This window comes from Macrobrachium rosenbergii, chromosome 28 (assembly GCF_040412425.1).
Source record: "Macrobrachium rosenbergii isolate ZJJX-2024 chromosome 28, ASM4041242v1, whole genome shotgun sequence".
NCBI classification, from domain to species: domain Eukaryota; kingdom Metazoa; phylum Arthropoda; class Malacostraca; order Decapoda; family Palaemonidae; genus Macrobrachium; species Macrobrachium rosenbergii.
This window is the reverse complement of record NC_089768.1, coordinates 31800933-31824121: the sequence shown is the minus strand read 5'-3', so window position 1 is coordinate 31824121 and position 23189 is coordinate 31800933. Positions and strand designations below refer to the sequence as shown.

Below are 23189 nucleotides of genomic sequence, written 5' to 3'. Positions count from 1 at the left end.
CCAAGTAGGCAGCTGACTGGTTAAAACTAATGGCCTGTTTACTTTCAGTTAGAAATCTTTTAGTGCCAAGTCCAATTTACTGTCAGAAGCCAATCAGGAAGTTATTGCAAATAAATGGCCACAGACACTTTACCAAAGGATTTTTAAAGACAAATTTAATTGCAAATATTTCTTAGCAATCTTTTAGAGTTTTTACATTAAATGTAATGTTTAGTGTCAATTTAGGATTGACTCCTGAGCTGTTCACTGCCATATCAATCTAATTTGGGACAGTTAAATTGGTGAGTGTTACTTGAGAAGTTTACCTGAAGGACCATACAAACCTTTGAGAACCTAAAACTTTCCTGTTGTTAACCCTCTTTCAACTGTAAATTTAATTTGGCTCTGAGTTTTCTTTTAGGAAATGATATACTCAAAAGATTTGAAGACTTAATGTTCTAATATATGAAATTTTGGCCTCAACTGCAAATTTATTCTGTTTCGTGTTTTGGTTTTTAGTTAAAAACTATATTCTGTATAAAGAATTTACAATTTTAGACATGTTGCTCCTGCCTATAGGTTCAAAATTGTTTTTTCAGTCTTTTTTTTAAAAAAATGTAACTGTTTTGTAAAGAATTTGTTATTTTTAAGATACTCCTTTGGCATAAAAGTTCTTCATTTTTAGTCTTATTCTTCACAGACAGCTTTATATTTTTAGGACTGCATTGAGATTGGTAGGGTCTGTAATGTCTGGCCACTTTATACAAGTTTTGCTTTTCAACTTTAAGGTCTGTTTCTTTGTAAAATATAATTTGACTTGGCTTAAGCTTATAATACCAGTTAAAGTTTTTAGACATTATATTGCAATATTTCCAGCATATGAATTTAGTTTGCAAAACTTCTGGCCTGCAATTCTTTCAATTCTGTTTTATTTATTGCACAGCAGAGGAGCATTTTATGTTGAAAACACTTAGATTTATAAGTAACTTTTTTCTGAAATGATAGAAATTTTAAAACCCTTTTTACAGTCAGTGAATTTGGCCATTACTGCACTATGGTACATCTTTAAAGTGGTTCTGGATGGTTGTACATTCAAAAAAGGTTTCATGTATGTAATTTGATTGTTGTTAAAGAGAACTTTTTATAAGTCTTAAGTTATCTTTGCTCTGTCATCAGAATTTCTTTTGACATATAAATGACTTCCATATTTAATTCTTGAGCAAGAATTCTTTTGTAGTTACAAATTATCGAGGAAGGGCTTAGCATAGGACTTTGTATTGATACAGTAATACAGTGAGTTAAGGTGTGTAATTGGTAGATATTTTTAGATATATATATTTTTACTTGATTTTTTTATAGAAATTTAGTATGCAATATACAAAATACATACAAACTATTGATAAATGAGGTAAGGATTATGAAGGTATATTTTTTTATATATATTCGAATATGATTTTTATGGAAATTTTATGTATTTTAATTGATTTTTATAGAAATTTAGGGTTAGAACATACAAAATACAATACAAACTGTAATGATAAATTAGGTAGGGTTAGGTAACATTATGAAGGTTGGTCTGAAGACTATTATTTACATTCCAACCTCAGAGTAATTTTTTTTTAAATATCTCGGGTAGACAATTTTCATAGGTTCAATAGGTACAGTAAAGGTAAATGAACTACTTTAAATCAAGGTATATAGAAAAACATATAATTCTTAATTTAAATCCTGGAGTTTGATCGAAGTGATACAATTTAGTTGAGGGTTTAATATATCAAAGTATTAATATATCAGTTTTTTTAAGAAAATTAAAAACAAAGGAAATTTTTTATCATTTGAAGACCTACGCCATATTGTCAGAAGGATGAATACATAAAGATAATTTAAGATAATTCAAAAGAATCTTGCTACAGGGTTGAATGTGGTCCCATGCTTATGCCAAAAGGAAATCCACATTTGTAAAGTTGACATTGCTGTTAATAATTTATTAATGATTGTAATGTTGAAGTTCTCTTCCAGACGTAGTTTAGTTGAACTGGAAATGTTTTAAAAATAAAGGCCTGTGTGCCAACACCCAAAGGGGCTGGTCTTGTAAGACTTGCGCTGGTAATAATTGAGTCTTTTAAGCCATTGCCCTGTTACCAGAGGCCTTAGACCTATAGGAGCCGAAAAGCCCAGAGTGATAATTGTGGTTTAGTGTCAGTTTTCTCTAAATGGAAATGTTAATTGTACATGACAGCTCTTTGGTTGCTGGAAGCATTTTGTCACCTGGAACAGTGTTCTAGTTGGTTGATATTGACTGGAATAGGTCTATAAAAGCAGTTTCATAAGACTGTAGAGATGGCTGCAGCTTAAGACTGTGTTTTGGACATCTTTGTGTCCTGCTTGTAAAGTGTGTTGTTACTTAGATTGGTTTGTCATTCTCAATGGTTTGTAATTCTCAAAGGTGTTTTGTCAAGGAACCAAAGATCATTTTGGACACAGGAGAACTTGATGTAAAACTTGAGTCACAGTTGTAACTTGGCAAGTTGTTAAAACTTTGAAGTTTTTCTTAGCTAATTTTGAGCAAAGCTGCCTTTTTGTATGATGACTGATGAGCGAACAAATGGATTAAGATTTTTTAAGACTCTTTCAGTAGTCTAAGACTATTTTTAGCATTGATATTTCTCAGCCTCTTTGAAGAACTTTTGTTGCTAAATTGGTTCCATATGTGCATTCTGACAGTCGTGTAATAGTCCTGTACGTGAAAAGTATTGTTTAAAAACATGAGTAAAGAACTTGAGTAACTCTACCATGTAAAGTAAAAGACTTCCTCTTTATATCAGATGTTTTACAGAGGTTTAATTAGTTTTTGCTATGTAATCTGATTTCTATAGTGAATGCATAAACAAGATGGTAAGTCTCATTTTTATGAAGATGGAATATTCAGATAAGTTAAATAATCAGCCAAAGATCTTCCACACAGCTTTGAGAATAAAAGAATTTGGATAAACTTGGTACATTCTGCTGTTAAGATGCATAACTCACTAAAGTATGAATTTATTCCAAATATACCTTGTCTGGTAATTGTACCTGTATTTATAACTAAATGAATTGATTACAAGGAAATGTTTCTGCATTTTTTGTAATATATCTTTATTCATTTGATCTGAAGTTGAAAAATTTTAATGTGTGCTCAATTAGACTTGAAGAATTTCATAGTACTGTATTGAATTGTGATGAGACTGGAGTAATTAACTTTTAAAATATTTACACCATTGCATCTGTAGGAACATTGAAAAGCAAAAGAGTGTGAATGTTAATATCATTAATTTTAAGGGCTTTTTCAGTTTATAATTGTACCATTGTCCCATTAAGGAAAGGAAGAGTTTTGGAACACTTTCTTATACTCAGGCTACCAAAAACTTTCTAGAAGGGCACCCAGTATCACCTTATACATGTCCAGGTTTTTTGCACGTCTTGTTTCTTGTTGTGCAACTGTCCGAAGAAGAGTGAACATGCAACTGGTTGCATCATTTCACCAAGAAGTGGTGCAGCGACCTTTCCATTTTATTAAAGTTGTCTGTGCATGTATTGTCACTTCCTGCTAATCCGTGTCAAAAGGTTTTTGCCATTATCTGAAATAGAGTTCAAGTATAAAATGGATCCCCATTATCTGAAATAGATTATTTCTTGTGGTTCCTGTACAAAATTTTGTTTATGTTAAAATTCACTGTCTTGAATAGAGGAAAATATTTTTTATAGATAAAATTGTCATTTGAATCTGTATAAACGTCACAAAAAGCTTTATATATATTATCGTTGTCACTGGTGTGTATTGATGTTTTACAGTATATGTATGTTGTATTGTATTGATGTTTCTGAAGATGGGAGTTGAAATTTGTAAGTCAGTGATGTGCACAGGTGGACTTTTCAAAACCTGAGTTGTTGTTCTCTACAAAAAATGTTCACTGGAATGTGTGTCGGTCTCTGGGAAGTTCTGATTCTATCCAAGCGCTGTGGTCTCCGATTCCTGAGTCTTATTAATTTGTCCTCAGTACTGTATTCCATTTCCTCATATTATTGATGGTTAGTCCTAGTGGTTGACAATGATTGCGTTAGGTGAAGCCCTCTTTAAAGTTGTCCTTTTCATGCAAACTTTGCTACCCCTAGTTTAAGACTGACAGGTGGCCAGACTTTTAAATGAAAGACTGGTGCTCTGGAAACTTGTTGTTCCCTGTTTAAGCCTGACAGACTGACAGACTCTTAAAGTGTTTGGACACTCAAGTTGAAACTGAGTTGTTGCTTGGTTTTGTCAAAAAATAAAGCATACTTTGGAAGCCTGTAGGCAAGGGTATTCCCTAATCCAAATCATGGAATGACAACTGTTCATGATGTCTTCGTAAGAGAAGTCAGGAAATCTTATTTAGTCTCTTTTGCTGTTGTAGTTTGGACTTTACAAGACTTTGTTTATGAATTCCAACTTTTTTAGACTTTCCTTATGAATTCCAGCTGATTTTAGACATTCCTTACAAATTTCAGCTGGTTTTAAATCACATGAAGTTGGTAATGAGAAGAATTTCATGACAGTTATATCTGACATTATCTTGAGGTTCTTAGAGCTACAGATTTTATGAATCAGGAAATAAAAAAGTATATTTTTTCTCTAACATAGGCTGAATTGGGATTGATATGATAACAATAAATTTTAAGTCAAATTGTCATCCAGGTTGGACTACCAAATTATAATTAGTACCACAGATGTTCATGTTTTAATTATTATAATTAGAAAGTAATTCAAAATAAACCACTGAGTCATATTGCTAGACTCGTAGGCTCAGCTGAAGGATTTGTTCATAAAAAAAGATTTGAAAATAAAACAATGTAAAGTTAGAGAGGTTTAGACTGCTAAGTGACTAGGGACCAGAGCCAGAAAAGTCTTTGAAAAGGTAGTAGACTTAGATAGAAAGTCATGGAAGATGGGAACTAAATCTATAAAAATCTACAAGGCAGGAGAGATTAAAAGATGTCTTATCTCAGAGAGAAAAAAGCTAACATAAAAAATGGATAATCACGGAAATCTGTTAGGATTTAATGAGCTGACCATAAGTCTTCATCAAAGAATTTTAAGAGGATAAGTATCTCATATTCCATCCATTTTACAAAAGGTATTAGTGTTAGGCACTTAACATATACAGTGGTTGAATATTTTTGAGGTGACAGGTTGCGTTAGGCATTCATTCAGCTGTAACTTTTTAGAACCTGGCAGAACTTGAGAGATTTTCCAAGACCATATCAGAACATTTGACATTTTTTCAAGAACTTATCAGAACTTAAGACATTTTTCATCAGAACTTGAGACATTTTCCAAGAACTTATCAGAACTTAAGACATTTTTCATCAGAACTTGAGACATTTTTCACTACTGTATCAGAACATTTGACATTTTTTCAGGAGCCTAACAGAACTTGAGACATTTCCAAGACCCTATCAGAACTTGTGACATTTTCCAAGAACCTAAGAGAACTTGAGACATTTTTCAAGAACATATGATAACTTGAGGCATTTTTCAAGAACTTAACAGAACTTAAAGACATTTTATAAGACCTTCTCTGAACATGAGACATTTTTCAAGACCCTGTCAGAACTTGAAGCATTTTTCAGGAACCTGTCAGTATGTGAGACATTTTCCCAGGACATTTTTCAAGAACCCATCAGAATTTAAGTCATTTTCCAAGAACTTATCAAAATTAAAACATTTTCCAAGAACTTATCAGACTTAAGACACTTTCCAAGAACTTATCAACACTTAAGACAATTTCCAAAAAACCTATCAGAACTTAAGACATTTTCTAAGACCTATCCAAACTTAAGACATTTTTCAAGTCCCTATCAGAACTTAAGACATTTTCCAAGACCCTATCAGAATTGAGACATTTCCCAAGAGCATATCAGAACCCAAGACATTTTCCAAAAACCTATCAGAACGTAAGACATGTTCCAAGACCCTATCCAAACTTAAGACATGTTCCAAGACCCTATCCAAACTTAAGACATTTTCCAAGAGTCTAACAGTACTTGAGACATTTCTCACTAAGAAGTGAAATGAATTGTCAGAGTTTCATCCATTACTAATATCTTATGAGGTATTGGTTCTAACCCAATGCTAAAGGATTAAAAAATGCTTCAGAGTCATTGTTTTGGTTTAAAACCAGTAACATTTTTGAGACCATACAGGATTACTGAGTCAGCAAGCTAATAATTGTGTCATTATTGGTTGCAATCAGGGACATTTTGAAACCAGACAGACTAATTAAAATGCTTAATCAGTAATTGTGTCATTATCAGAATATCTTACCAGTTTGACAAGGTTTTGTATGGTAAAGCTCAACTTATCTCTCCCTCTAATAGGTCTCTTTGTGTTGTATTGGTGGTCTTTGTTGGTCTTTACAATAGGAACTGAGGTCAGGAAACCTTTTTAAAGATTATAGTGAGGAGAATATTTATTCAAATTATCTCCTGACTGCCATTTTTTCCTATAAGTTCTTGTTCAGCAATTTTGCTGTCCATTTCTGCTGCTGTCAGTACAGAAACTTTTTATTTAAAGGTTATATTGGGTAGAATATTTACTCAACTTATCTACTGACACTGTCATTTCTTCACTAGAAGTTCTTGAACAGCAAAATTTGACTGTCAGTAGCTCCCTGTGTCGCCTCTTAGAACCCAGAGCTCATAGGGCAATGTGTCCTGTTCCTGTCTCAAGGGATCACAATTTCACAACTCACAACAGTGTCTTTGCAGAGTGCACTTTCACCTCCTACAAAGGATGCAAGGATATCTTTCCTCTGTGATGGAATCCTATTTCCACTCACCATTTTGAAGGATTGAGTGTGTCCTCCATTTCAGGATGATTTATCCTTGAGATGGTGTTCAACCTGTTTTAATTATGTAATATTTATGAATTTTATACTCTATACATTGTAGGATTTAGTATCCTCCATTCCAGAATTCACACGAGATTTGTTCCCTTTGAAGTGGTCTTCTTCAGTCTGTTTTCAAATTGACTTTAATTGTGTCAGATTTACGAATTTTATACTTTTATATATCTTAAATCCATTCTGAATTCTTTCCCTCCATTTTGAAGGATTTATTCAGTACTGTCCACATATATTTTTGCCCTGGATATACTTAACTAATAGGGATTTATTCTTGCTGTAGTTTGTAATTCTGTTTTAAATTTCTTTCTCTCTTGTCTAAAGGATTTATCTTGTGTTTGTGATACTAAATCCTGTCCAGATATACCTTCCCTGGCATGGAGGTTTTAATATTGCATTTTAGATACCTTTCTCTCTTTTCTGAAGGATTTGTTATGTGTTTATGGTCGTAAATCTTGTCTAGATTAACCTTTTCTGGCATGAGGATTGTTTAAGGATTACTTAGATACTTGCATTCTGGTACCTTTTCATGTTCCTGGCATGAGGGATTTAATAATTGCATTCTGGGTACCTGGAAGTCCTGAAGGATTTATTAGATACTTAATCCTTAGTAAATCCATTGTGGATTTCATTCCGTCGTGCGTAAACAATCTGGAAGCCCCTCCAGTTTAAAAAGTGGCCAAAGTCTGCCTGAAATAAGCTTAATATTCTAACTCCTTCTTTGTAAATCCATCACAGATTTCATTCTGTATTGTGTTAACAGTCTGGGAGTTTCTTGTTTTGTTAAATCCAGTTTGAAAGTGACCAAAATCTAGCTAAAATAAGCTTCCATTTTCATGTTTTCTGTGTGACCAGCTACTCACAAATCTATACTGGGACATGCCCCATTTTGTTTTAATTTTCCCAATTTCTTAGGAACCTCTCAGTAAAACTCTTTATCCTTACTTATTCTGGTATCCATTTTTATTCAGTGGGAGGTTGGAAGTCAGTGGATCAAGCCATTTCTGCAGTGTTTATTATGGATGATGTTAGCATCATCTGTAAAATTAGACTTATAGGTCTAGATGCTGAATGCAAGTTGTGATTCAGACATCAGCTGATAAGATAGGTCTATTGTTATAGCTTCTGTTGCAGGGAAATTCTGTTTTCTGTTTGTTTTTTTACAGATGTTGTAAGTTTTCCTGTTTAAAGAGGTTGTTTTATCACATTCTCTTTGTAAATACGAGTGAACTTGCTTACATTGCAAGTTAATAAGGTGTTACTCTTGTTCACGAGCCAATACAGTTGCCAAGACTGTGTTTTATTCAGTTATAATTAAGTACTGGATAATTTTGGTAAATTTTCTTTTAGTTTTTATGTAACTCCTCTCTCTCTCTCTCTCTCTCTCTCTCTCTCTCTCTCTCTCTCTCTCTCTCTCTCTCTCTCTCTCTCTCTCTCTCTCTCTCTCTCTTCTCTCTCATGGTCTGTTCCATTTATTACAAACTTCAAAGTTCTCCAGAGGGAAGATTTGCTTTGAAAGAACTGTCATAAAATTTTAGTGGAACAGTTCTTCTCTGATTTCCAAATTGTTTTTGCTTGTTTGTGTAAGTTTCATTGGTGTTTGATGCTTCATTTGGTGGATAAATGTCTTATCCTGTCATTTTTGTGGTTGGTTCATGAATAAACTTGGTTTTTCAATAGTAAATTTTGGTTTATGAAAGACTGAACTTTGGTTAGTACTAGTGGTTAACCTAGTCTTGTCACCAGAATGAGTACTGACTCTGTTCCTTGAATAGTATATAGTTTCTGACTTTTTTCAATTCTTTCAGGTGTCCAAATTCTTTATGGAATAGGGAAAAAGGGGTGTTTGGTGAGGTTACCAGATTCATTCACACAATTGCCCATTTTGTTAGTGAGAAAGTTTTTCAGCAGTGAATTCCAACCAAAATTACACGTGTGAGGAATAGGATGGAGATTCATTTGCACAATTAGACAGTGATGTATTTGATAGAAATGTCTGTTTTTCTATATATATTTAGTCAGGAATTGCCACAAGTAGTAGGAAGAGTAACTGATTTATCCTGGCTTAGTACGAAAGAGCCAGTAATGAAAGGAGAAGAATTATAGTCAGAGAAAAGTTTTGTACAATCACATGTCAACTTCAGTCTTGGGTCTTCATTGTAGTGACTAAAATATCGGCTTGTAGTTCTGGGATGGTATAATTCTCCTATTTCTGTCCTTCAAAAGCATGTTCCTTGATTGGTTTGTTAATTTAAATTCTGTGGAGCTCATTCATAAGTCTGCAAGCTCAGAGAGAATGGTTCTTATCTGTGGGGGAGTAGATGAAGATTTTAGGCCTATGTACTGCTATAATATGCCTTCTGCTTTCTTGTAAATGTGCAATAGTAAGGATTTATTTGCATTAATAGAATCCATATTTGCTGATGAATTTGGTCTTGAATTATGTGAGCTGTATCTTTCTTGGAATATACTGGTGTGTCAGAGTCAATTAGGACTAAAATATATGTCTTTGAAGGTTTAAAATTCTTAAGTACAACCAGAGACTAAAAATAGCCATTTGCACAAAGAAAAATGATTAAAAAGGACAAATTTTTAATATTTTTAAGCCTTTTAGATTCACAGAACATGCAGGAAACAACTTTACAATGCACAGACATTTTAACTCGATGCAAAGGTCAGGTTGGCGTCCCTCAAGGAGAGGTATTTGAATGGTACTTCTGGTATCTAAGGTGACCTTAATACCATTCGTATATCCTTCAGAAACCTATGCCTTGGTAGGCCTACTTCCTGTGCTAATTCGTCAATGTAAGGGGAATGTGACAGCAGTCCGATCGGACACCTGTTGGCTGGGGTGAAGCTTTAGGGTGTCAGGGTAGTACCCTGCATTGATGCCATCCCCTTTTCCGAAGTATTTTGCTCAACGTTAGAAGCATGGCGTGAATTTTTAAACTTTTAGATGTGTGTTTGGTCTTAACTGCTTTCTAGAGAGCTTTTGGTAACCTGGTATAATAAAATGAGCTTGAAATAAGGACTCCTACCGACAATGGTGACTTGGGAAGTTTAAATAAACTGAAAAGTGTCTGATTATTAATGATGTTTCATTCACATTTGAAGTACTTTTTGAAACTTTCATTTGGTGTGTACATTTCCCTTAAATAAATGACCACATTCTCAAGCTTCTGCTTCAATTGTCGGTCGTAACTAGGCCTAAAGATATTTCACAGCTAAGATAACGTAAGATAGGCCTATGTTAATTTTAATAACTTGCATTAAATAGGTGAAGATATTCACAAAAAGTATTGTAACCTAGATATAGGCTTAGTATTGTAATAAGTGGCTTTCAAATGTTCCTGCGGATGTAATGATATTAAATAGGCCAAAGGTTTACTACTGCGTAAATCACACGGATTTGATACAGTATTACTTCATTCACATGTCTGATTGAGCATACACTTAAAAGTAGTTCATATTCAGGTCAAATTAAAGAGATGTATATGTACTTTAAAAGCTTTGAAATACTCTCCTTATAATCAAAATGTTTAACATAAACACAGGGAAATGTTTGCTGGATACTGAAGGCTGTATTTGAAATATTCCTATGTTCTTTGGTGAATTTTGTATCGCTGTAGATTGCACCTTACCATTTATCCAAATCATCACTCTCAGAGGAGTGTGAAAGACCTATGGCTAATTCTAACGCTTTCTAAATATTCTATCTTCATAAACTGGACTTTCAGTCTAGGCCTATGCATAGCATTATGGAAGTTGGGTTATATAACAAAACTAGAATGACCCTTGACTTTCTGTAAAAACATCTTATAAAGAGGGAACCTTTTGGTTTAATGGTATTATTACTTAAGGACTCTATTATAGTCTTGTTTTTAACACACTGTTCATGTAAAGTAGACCTATTTTTAGACGTCATAATGTTAAGTAGGAAGCATTTTGGCTGTGTTCTTCAAAGGGATTACGAAACTAAACGGCCAAAAGTGGTCTTAGATCACTGAAACGAGTTCAGTCTTCATTCCATTTGTTACTTGAAGCAGTCACTTACGAGGTAGATTTGCTTTCTAGTTAGTCAAGTAGAACTTTGAAAAAAGTGACCTCTGGTCAAGTTACAAGTGACAAATTTTCTCAGGTCCTTCTGTGTCCAGATTATTTCTGGTTCTGTGGTTTGAACACTTTTACGAATTTCAGCTAAATTAGTAAGTTCATAATGATTTTACAAGTAAGGAAACAAAACTTAACACTGTCTCAAGTAATAAATCTCTACAGCTTAAGACTTCAGTAGACATATTTCAGTCAAAGTTGAACCTACTGGAAAGGTTCCAGGTGACAGAATGCTTCCAGTAACAACTAAACAGTTGTCAAGTACTGATTTCAACTTTCCACTTAAGAGAAACAAACACTTTAACCCACTTAAATTATCCGCGGTACTTTTTGGGACTTCTATATAGGTCCTCTGGTTTACAGGGCCTGAATAAAAGGGCTCATTTTTGCCAGCATAATGTGTTTTATGAGGCCAGCCCCTATTTCGGGGGGGACACTAATGTACTGGTAAAAAAAATTTTTTTAAACATTATACTGTAATATTCTTATAAATTATATTTGTTTTTGACTTATGGAAAATAAAAGAATGTTTCTAGTTCTGTTTTTTATTGGTCTTTGTTGAAATATATATTTTCTTACAGTTGTTGAAATATTTACTGACAGAGTACAATAATGGAAATTTCATATAATACATGATTACAGCATCTGTGAAAATGAATAACAGCATACATCATAATATAATTACAGCATAGAAAATAGTCTACATATCAATTACAAGCTGAAAAATGTCCCTTCAGAAATGTCTTCTCACAAATTACAGAATATGCTATAAGCTCATTTTCAAACTGCAATTTAGACATTAAAACCAAATTTGAGGATTACAGTATAGATCGGTTCCAAGACACCTCCTCTCTTCATTGTGAACTAACTTATCCACAAAGAAAGACAATGTCTTGAAACTGAGTATTATACTATAATCTTGAAACTAGTTTTACAATACAACCTACGTCTTGGTTACAAAAGTACTTGATTGTGAAAACACCCAATTTTCAAATTTTCAAGAACATAAGAACTCTTGTTTTCTTTAACTGGGCACTAAAAATTCCTATGTTGACTCAAATATTAAAAGCATATGTTTAATTATATAGAAAAGTTGCAAAATTACTTTGAAACTGAAAAACTTTAAATTTTTAATACAAGAAAAAATGTCAAAACTACTTGGAAACAAATATTTGACAATTTTAATTAAAAAAACAATTGCAAAATTACTTGGAAACTGAAAAACTTGACAATTTTAATACAAACAGTTGCAAAATTACTTGGAAGGTGAAAAATTTGAGAATTTTAATAAAAAAAAAAAAAAAAAATTACTTGCAAACCATTTTGCAAACTTATCTGGGTCTTCTTCTTCAAAAGTCATCAATCATTCCATTCCAGAAGTTGCACATTGTGGAGACACTGAAATGCCAAGAGCGAAGTTAATTAAATAATTGAAAACATGTCTTTTGGTCACCTGGTAACAAAGTAGGGATACAATTAGCTATGACCTAGCCTAAAGTATCCTTTACACAGGCTTCTGTTACAAAAAAGAGCACAGATGATGTCTGTAGGACTTTCTGAAAGATATCTTTCTATAACTCCTTTCAATCTCTACAACAGCAACTGTTTTTACATTTGAAAACTATGGTCTTCACTGTAAATTTCACTATATTAACAAAAGTTTTTTTTTAAGGCAAATAAATTATTCTTCTTCCATTAAGACTTTCTAAGAACAGGAAAAGTTACCACCATCTGAAGCCAACCTCTTTAAGAGAAAACCAAACGTCATTAAAGTACCTGGGATAGGCTATAACCTTGTTAAGAGTTTAACCCTTACTGGATGGGCTAAAATATATATATATTAAGCACACCCACCGACTGGACAAACTTTAAGGTTGGCCAATTTAAGAAAAACGCATCAATGGAAAGAGGTAGATATGCAAATGCACATGGTGTAAGAATTAAGTCTAAAAATTTTTCTGTACCTTCCAAGATGCTCATAAAAATATGCTAATTTTACCAAGTTATACAAGTTTTTGCTAGTAATTTGTTTTGTAAAATTCTGATTACAGCTCACACAATATCAAAACAGATAAGAACTAAAATCAGTAACAAATTCCGAGTATATTTATTGCAAAATATTCACAAGATTTACTGAAATGGGGAGATGTATACCTCACAAAAAGGTACTATATGTTTTTTCTAATATGTCTTTGCACTTTACCTTGCAAAATTAGTTATAACTGAACTACTATCATAAAAGATAAGAACTAAAACCAACAGCACTCCCTAGGTACATTTATGAGCAAATAAATTAAAAGACGTCCTGGAGCTACGGAGAGGCAGTACATCCCCCAAAACCAATGAAATCTCAAGGCACACTGATCTCTCTCTTTTGGTTACGTGGTAACAAAGTAGGGATACAATTAGCTACAGCCTAGCCTAAAGTATCCTATACACAGGTTTCTGTCACAAAAAAGGGCACAGACAGAGTCTGTGGGACATTACAAAAGATACATTTCTATAATTCCTTTCAATCTCTACAACAGCAACTCTTTTACATTTAAAAAGTTTGGTCTTCAATGTAAATTTTATTACAAAAACAGAAGCTTTATAATGCAAATAAATTATTATTACTATTCCATCAAGCTTGCTGAGAATAGGAAAAGGCACCACCATCTGAAACCAACCTCTTCAAGAGAAGAGCGAGTATCATTAAAATGAAGTACCTGGGATTGGCTATAACCCTGTTAAGAGTTTTAAAAATTTACCAAAATCTGGATAAAATTAAATCAGGGAAAACTTCTGGATTTAAGGATAAAAATGAGTCAATTTATTACTCTTATTTATAATGTGAACATCAAAAAGTTCTCCTTGCCGTCATTTTTCTAACATATTGAATGGCTACTACGGCAAACTGGCCAAAATCAAAATATATTAACTTTATAAAGACTTCATTTAGAACATTCTATCAAGCTTGTTACTGTACTAAACTTCAAGGAAAAGAAAATGACTGACTTGCATATCTATTGAGGGGTATATCAGATATATTGCAGGAGATTAGAAGTGACTATTTAATGAAAACCAAGAACCACAGTATTTTTTGCTGTACAGCCAATATATAATTTAAATAAGATTCAAATGGCTGTAGTGATGAAAATTTTCTGAACTCCTGAAGTAGGCTATACTACAAAAAACTACTGAACCATATATTAATGAGAGTGATCCACTGCTTAAACTCAAACACCTGAAATAAATTATTAGGTCCTAGCGCTAGCAATTTGAGGCCCTATACCTGTACCTTTAAAATCTCTAAGAAAGAAATCTAGTGAATTTTATAGTTAACTTCAACAGCAATTCTTTGAAAACTAATTTTACAAATAATAAAAATCCTGAGTGAAGACAGTACCATGCAGGGAGTTTTCACTTACTTCGTATGTGATCATAGCCAAGATGTACCCTGACAGATCTTTATGTTGTTACTTTTCCAGCAGTCATAATTTTGGTGAATGTCTTCCCCCAATAAATTTTTCATCAGTCTTCTGCCTACTTTGCAAACCACCAGAGTACAGTACTTCTATTCAGTGATGTTTTCCCATTTTGCTCACAAGGTTCTGTAGCAGAAACCTGCAAGGGGTCAATTTTCTATGAACCGAGTATAACTGACATAAAATATGAAATGTTATATCCTAATCCTTCCATTAATGAGCTGATCAAGATAGTTTTCCTACATATCTCCTTACCTCAAGCACTGTAGTATAAAGTGTGAGTGTAAAAAATACCAGTTCAAACTTTATAATAAAATTCATTTACAAAATGGCAGCTAACTTTCTTACTTTCTTTAAATCTTCAAGTGAAAACCCTTAAGGGGACTCCAAAGGGAAATCAACCTGCAGAGAAAGACACAAGTTATAGAATAGAATAGAATATAGAATTTAGGTCAAAGGCCAAGTGCTGTGACCTATGAGGTCATTCACTGCTGAAATGGAAACTGACAATTAGAAGGTTTGAAAGGAGTAACAGGAGGAAAACCTTGCAGTTGTGCTATGAAACAATTGTTAGGAGGTGTGGAAAGTAAGATGGAGGAAAGAGATTATGAACGGAGGTACAGCAAAGGAATGAAAGGGGTTGCAGCTAGGGGGTGAATGGATGCTGCAAAGAACCTAAGTAAAGCCTACAGTACACTGTTTAATGTGAACTGACAGCACTACCCCCTAGGGGGAAGAGACAAGTTATAGGAAAAGGTGGTAAAGCAGTAAATATGAAAGAACAGAAAATCAAACCAAACACTTGAATTCAGGAGACATCAACAGAGAGCAGGAATGAATTTTCTCCTCAATCTTGTCCACGACCAAAAGATTCTACAACAGCACTAAGCAAATTATTCCACATTCTACTTATAGCCATGATAAAACTACTAGTAAAATAGCAAATGTTAATTATACAATAGAAATGAAGCTTGGAATGTCATTTATGTGCTCGGCTCAAGTCTACACATTCAATGAATACCAACTCCTCTTACAACACAGCATTTTATGCAACCGACCTTTTAAATAGTGCTGTGAACATGCCAGATGATGTCACACTTATTGGAAGGTTTAATCAATTTTGTCCTTAATACAGTTACTGTACTGTATTATCCCAAGCAAAAACTTGTTACTTTGATAGTTAGCTATGTTAGCTTTGAAACAAATTGGATTCTTATTAACCATACAAAACAGGTTACTGTATTAATGCCTTGATAAAGAATAATTAAGACCCATAAAGCGTAAGCTCAACACTAATTTGGATTGATCAAATATTGACAGGAAACCATATGTCTAAAATACTGAAAATTGCATAACAAAGGGTTTCAGCTTCATCCATGAAAGCTTGGGGGATTCTTGCGAAAGATCAAGGTTCATTATCTTGATGAACTGTCTTTGATTTTACTAAGAACTTTCCTAGTGAATAAGAATTAATGATAATGGTTTTAACCATTCACATTTTCTGTTATGCTGAACATTAACTATATGTTTATTTAGCATTAATTAGGTAAAGAAAAAAAGATATCTCTTACCATTTAGCAATAATTGGCTGCATAATATATTGTATAAAAATTGAACTTCCAGCTGCTTTGTCCAGATGTGGCCCCCAGAAACCTGAAAAACAAGATGTATTATTAGCAGTGCCAGTTGAATCAAATCTACACCCTAGCAGATGGATTATGGAATGGAATTAGGAATATAAAATTTAAGCATTGAAGGTCATTCCATGATGAAAACGAAAGACTAAAAAGGTTTGAAAGGAACAACAGAAGGAAAACCTCAAAGCAGCTGCACTATGAAACAACTGTTAAAGAGAGGGTGGAGAGTTAGGCAGAAAAGGCGAATATGAATGGAGGCACAATGCAGTAAAATTAATGGGTGCTACTTTGGCTTGTTGTCTAAGTGTCATGAATCTACTCTAGTATGCGATCTACACTGTTTATCACTAGTATATTCTGCCTCTAGTCCGTGTTTTCACATTCAACTCTGAGGTGCTAGTACTAAACGTGGCAGAAGCTCCTTGGGATGCTGTGTTTAGTACTAGCCCCTTGGGGATTCATGAAACACAGATAAGCCAAATAGCACCAATTAATGACAGGGGTTCCGGCTAGGGGCCAAAGGGATGCTGCAAAGAACCTTAAGTAATCCTACAGTGCATCGTGTAAGGAGCAGTGACTCCTCTACTCCACTACAGGGTAGCAGATGGACTGCAGCTACAATAATATCTACAAGCTAGGAATCTTGACAAATAATGCAGCACATCTACAAAGTAAACTAATTGATCCTAAGATCCTCTGTCCATTTAAGGGCATCTTGAAACACCACTATGTCTAAAACTGTACCTAGTTAAAAGCTAACTAAAACTGTTGAAAACCTCGACCCTGTTGAAAACTCGACCCTGTTGAAAACTCGACCCTGTTGAAAACTCAACTCTGTTTTAGGCTCTACAAATACAAAATGGCTAAACTTTTTGCTATTTGTGGAGGAGTCAAATCTGCTCAGTGTACTGTCTAAAATATTTCAGCTTAAAGTTTTTACATGACTACAAAAAACAATTTTGTCTTGACCACCATAACACAGCTACAAGACTTTGAATATGCATGCAAAACAAAGACATCACAGTTCTAACTTAGAAAGGAGGATAAACTCTGGAAGAAGTGTCATTATGCGTTATTTCCCAGATACGATATTCAGAACACAAGGCATTCTTTTCCTGCAATTAGTCTCATCCAACTTGACAGCAACATTCATAACGAACTAGTAACAATTTTAATGCTTAGAACTTGAAATAACAGCTCTCGTACAGTGCTGCCTGTTAAAATATTTACCTCCAAGTACTAATCAAGATCCTATTACCTAAATGTCTAACCAAAGGTGCTGAGTGCTGTACATAAACTACAGTAGCACCTTAAATCAGCACACTTTGGGAGTTTGGCTTTCTGATAAGTAACACTGACTATATATTATAGCCTGCATTTTTGACAAAAAATAAAAAAAATAATGATAATGTAGCTGACAAGCATAGAAGTTTATTAAGTTGATGTTTTACTGAATGTTGCTGTATCAAGTGTGTGCTGTTCAATCTGACACTTCTGGAAAGCACAGCAGGCTTCAGTACTGTGTAAACCTAATAAGCCTAACTATTTCCTTCTTGAGTTCCAAACTTGTATATACAAACTACTGTACATATACAACCAAAAACAACAGCTTTTAATGTAAACAAACTTCTGACTGCATTTTTACTAAATAACATAAGTAGTTTTGCACTTGTACTGACACTTTAGTTATCGATGGGTTAATGAACTTCTTTCAAGATTATCAAACCACATAATAAAAAAGCTCATAAATTATTCATAAACTTACCAATTTCAATGGCTTACTCCCGTCCCATCACGAAGGCTCGATTAACATCGTACCATGACATCAATTTACCTTTCTTGGCATGAAAGTGGGAGTCCAATCACTTCACTGAAGTCGTTTCTATCCAAAATGAAAATACATAAATTACTTATTCACAAGAGTTGATACAAATAATATATGATTAAGTCTTAAACTGCAAGGATTGATAACCACTCACAGCAGTTTGTTGTTATATTGTGATAAAAACTGAATCATTATTCACCTCTTTAGCTCTGAAATAAATCATGAACGCTGTATGCTTCTATACAAAAACACATTTACCTTAGCACTTTAAATAACCAAAATAATGCCCAATGCAACTAACAATAATTAGCCTGTTATGTTAACTTCTGACATTAGGCTAAATAGCCTACAATCTTGTCCAATAACCTAAAATTTTGTCTAATAAAGACTTTAACAGCTAGGTACATGTAAACGATACACTGCGTAATTCCTCCGTTGTTTGGACACTTCCAGAAAATGCATTTGAACGCACCCCCATCAGCATAAGCGAGACTTGTGCCCCCTCTACACAAGCTTAGACCTCTACGTTAAAATGCATTTGAACGCACCCCCATCAGCATCAGCGAGACTTGTGCCCCCTCTACACAAGCTGAGACCTCTACGTTCCTATCAAAGTAACTGTTTTCTCCTAAAATATGAAATAATGGCATACTTCCAATTAAACAGAGGTTCATGAAGATTTAGCTTTGCGCGGTGCTAACTTACCAGCCATGTCTCTCTCAAAACTTTTACTTAAAACACTTTAAAAGTGGACGAGTGACACCATCTCGATATTTGCCAGAGTCACTTGTGTAAACAAACTGCCCATTTCCCGTGTTAAATCTGCAAAATATTTGTACCCATAGACGTTGACACCGTTTCCTTGAGATCAGTGGTAAACGCTGGTGCCTATGGGGCTTGGACGGGGAACTCTTAATGAATTTTTGGGATGCCAGAGCGCTAGAGATTTAAATAATTAGGTAGCTCAAGACCAGAATAAGGTTATAAATTGAGTAAATGTATTACACGTTCATTATAATTCATTTGAAAGTATTCATTCTTGGAACAAACCAGATTCCTGAGACAAATTTCAACACTTTTGCTGTGAACATTATGATGTAGCTATTTTTCGTGTTTTCCTAGCTTTTTTTTTTACTTATTAATATATATTACATAGTGTAATATATATACCACATACACAGTGTAAGTTTTGTCAAATATAATGGTGTTTCAAGTAATAATTTTGGATTTAAAACCTTTATTTCACTCCTGTATTTTGACGTCATGGTATCTTGACCCTCGTACCAACTATAGATAAATTGTCATATTCAACTTTCTTGCATTTCTGTCAAAGTGGTAACATTCCTATGTACACATTCCATGTCTCAGAAGTATACATAGTAATATGGACTTAAATAAATGAAAAGTCATAACAAAATATTACATGTCCATCATAAACAATTCACTAATGCATCATCGGCTTGCGGATATTTGTGGCATCCACATGTACAATAAGGCTGGAAAACTGTTCCCGCCCAGTTTCGCTACTCTGATGGGGTAAAGTGCTATAAACAAACATGCTCACATATTTTAAGTGATATTTTGAGAGAATTAAGAACAAAATGTGTATAATTACAATCAAATAACCACTGTGGAGCTTCAGTTGTGATGTCATTAAAGATAAAACCACAGATTACGAGGTAAAAATGCATTTCGGTTCAACCACATGACAGATGGGAATTCCATGTCTCATAGCATAGGCAACAAAATGTTTTATCATGCTGATTAGAACTAAAACCTTGAATAATATCGATAAACATTACATATCCTGTTAAATGAGCGCTGAGAAGGGAGTGTCCAATCGCCATTCAGGTTGCATCAGCATTTGGGGGGGACACCATATTGGATTCAATATTGCCTTTAACTTATTTTACGAAGACCTCACTTGCTTATTTTAGTTCGTATGGCAGTTTCCTATAGCTCATTTTGTTGATGAGGCTTCAATCTTTTGAAAGGTTTTCTTAGTTTTAATTTTTTTGTTATTTCTCCAATTAAATATCAAGTGAAAATATCAAGTGAAAAGTGAAAATTCTACCACCGATGTGTCTCATGCCCAATCGTTTACCCTATTTGTCAGTTAAAACAGCAAAACTATCTTAAACCTTAAGCTATTCATGCCTACTAGCCCACAAACTAACCTACGAACTACCTTGAGTTATTAAACTTCGCCTATTAGGCTATAATTATTCATGTAATAACCTCTACAATATATGGATACATATTTTAATGCAGTTTTGAGTATATTAATATAAATATAATTAAAGAAGTACGAATATATTCTTCATTGAGGTCATGATTAAATACGCCTTGTTTGTCCTTAACCGTGAACACCAAAAGCTAATATTAACTTCCACGGTAGAACTATACGGTAGCTCCGCGCAGCCGACGGTGTTATAACTTGACTTTTTCTACAGTTTTTTCGTTGCTAAATATGAATTTACCTTTAATTTTTGCCGCTCGAGTGTAATTACCTTGTAATTAACCCATGAAATCCATCCAACAAGGGGTTTCCATTCGCTACCTTCACAAGACAGCGCACGGGTACGTCTGTTTGGAACGGTTCATATCCCGTCCAGCAAGTGCAATAACAGTTAACGTATGGGTACCCAACCCCCAGGGGCCAGTACTAAACACAGCGAAGGGACATTCCACTTGACCGACAACAAACATGCACCGCCAGTATCAGAAACCCTAAAGTGTAGAAAAAAAGTGTTTCCAAGGTAAAAACAGGCGCGGAGCTACTATATAGAATATTACTTTAAATTCTTGTTCAGCAGGTTCTATAGAATAAGGTCAACTGCCACAGCATGGCTCACCACGGACAGCTGGCTTAGATCTACCTAATTGGGTCCTAAATATGCCCCTAAGTCACTCAAATCATCAAATAAGGTCTATTTTATTATATTTAAATACGCCTTGTTCGTCCTTAACCGTGAAAGCCGAAAGCTAATAGGCTACGATTGACTTCCACCAAAATCCTAATTTGGAAATGCTCATTTTAGGGATGTATAACTATAATCATAATCTGAATCAACGTTATAGGATAATCACCAATGTAATTAGATTCAAATTATACCATCGAGTCACTTCATAATGGCATTTAACGTCGGTTTTTACGCTTAAATAAGCTCAAGGTAGAGCCGGTTACAGCATGGATTTCCTCTCTTAGAACTTGGCGCTTCTGGTATTTATATAATTTAAATACGGCATTTCATTACCATTCTCTACGTATTTACTTAATCCAACCTTGTTGATAGACACTTACTGGTCGACGTATCTTACACTCGTGACGAAATAATTGCAAATACACTGCAAATTGTCCGGTTACTTTCAACACCTTTCTCAGACAATGATCTTAAACACGTTGGACAACATGGTTGCTGGACATCGTGAAGATGAGGGGAGGACACTTTTGGAAAGTAGAGAGAATTTAAAAACAAGGAAATCAAGAGATAATTAAGACATTCCAGCTTATTAAGCTGCAAAAATACTTAAGAATAAAATAAGTGCTAATTATGATAGTTAAATTTATTTGACAGTGCGGGCGCGCTAATACGCTACAATAACCCAAAAACTTTTGAAAGATTGCCACCCTATGCTATCTTACAAGTCACCTAGTTTTCGTACAAAGGCAGAGAAAATATAAAAATATACGAAGATAATGAAGATATTGCCATCTGTTTTGCTACATTATCTGTCAAAATTAATGAAAAATATCCATACATTGAAGGTATTTAATCTTACGAGCGCGCAGACTCGCTAAAACCACTCGAAAACGTTAGAAAGCACCGCCCATTTTGGTGTGGGACCACTTCCTAGCTTTCGAGTTTGAAGTATTGATGATCAACAACAAGTAATTTAAAGTTTGTGAGCAACTAATGACTAATGAATTTCATAAATTAAACAAAATAAAATACCCTAAACATTCTAGACTTTATTTTTAACCAAAGCGTAAATGATCTTTTTGCCTTCAGTACTTTGGTTCCTCTCCAATGGCACCTTCATTTTGCGTCTCATTTATTTGCATATCTACATATAACATGTTTATTGGGATGTCTATATTTTTATTGCACTATATACATAATTTACGAAATGCAAAACATATTGGAAAAGGAGTTGTTGCGGTAAAAAGAAATCATTATTTTTTATTCGAATTTCTCATTAAAGAAAACGGAATTTTTAGTGGGGGACTAAAGTAAAATGATAGGATTTCTAACTGGAAAGGATTTTAGAAAGTTATACGAAGGTTCTTCGACGGTTTGTCGCTCATGGGGTACACAGAGGCAACAACAAATTATCTATGAACAATTATACTTTAAAATGTGTTAATTTTGACAATAAGCCATAAAAAACTGCCAATATCTAGGCCCAGTTTTCGATAATTTCTGGCATAGAACAAATAACCAACCTTCATTTTCAGGAAAGTACAGCAGGATTCTGTTAACCGAAGCTGTAGAGAGAGAGAGAGAGAGAGAGAGAGAGAGAGAGAGAGAGAGAGAGAGAGAGAGAGAGAGAGAGAGAGAGAGAGAGAGAGAGAGAGCTGTAGTAGCATAACTCTGTTTATTAAACATAACACCGAAACATCATTTAAATAAACAATAGTGTCCATTGTGTGAATCAAAACGAATACTAAACAAATTTCAGTAAATATAAAGTCAGATTTTACCGAAAACTTAAGAAAACAACTTATAAAAGGGAAACGAATCTAAAATAAAGACCATTAATCTGTATGGAAACAACCTGGTCTCGAAATAACCCATAAAGGATAGACGCCATAGTAAAAATTCATAGCTAAATCACGACTATATAAGTAGTTCAGTCTATGTAATGGACTCGTAGCATTTTCATATTTAACTTTAGGCTTTTTATCATCTAAGCAACTTGGGACAGTACTACTACGGACATCTATTGGTAGTTAAAATAACTATAAAAAAGAAAAATAAATGTAAATAGTAACTGACAACTTCTTCGCTGACACCGACGATATAATCTTCAATTTTATGTAAGATATAAGAAATTTTGTCAAATTAATATAAGATATGGATTAACACACATTCCTATTTCATCGAGCTTAATCATTTGTCATTGCTATGGCCATAATTGCTGAGAGATAAAACGATTAAAGAACGTTACATAGCAACTATCATATTACGCGTCTACTCAATAATTAACTATTGTCTAAACTTTACATTTTTGCATATATAAATATTTATCATTA

The 23189-nt window shown here is 34.0% G+C and overlaps 1 long non-coding RNA gene across 1 annotated transcript; it reads right to left on the bottom strand.

Moving 5' to 3' along the window:
• Positions 1–11539: 11539 nt before the first annotated feature.
• On the bottom strand, positions 11540–21391 carry LOC136854209 (uncharacterized). The gene is made up of 5 exons (XR_010857665.1): positions 21237–21391; positions 17873–17989; positions 16042–16123; positions 14414–14609; positions 11540–12401 (listed from the first exon to the last, which is right to left on the bottom strand). It is a non-coding gene; the product is annotated as an uncharacterized lncRNA (long non-coding RNA).
• Between the last annotated feature and the right edge of the window lie 1798 nt (positions 21392–23189).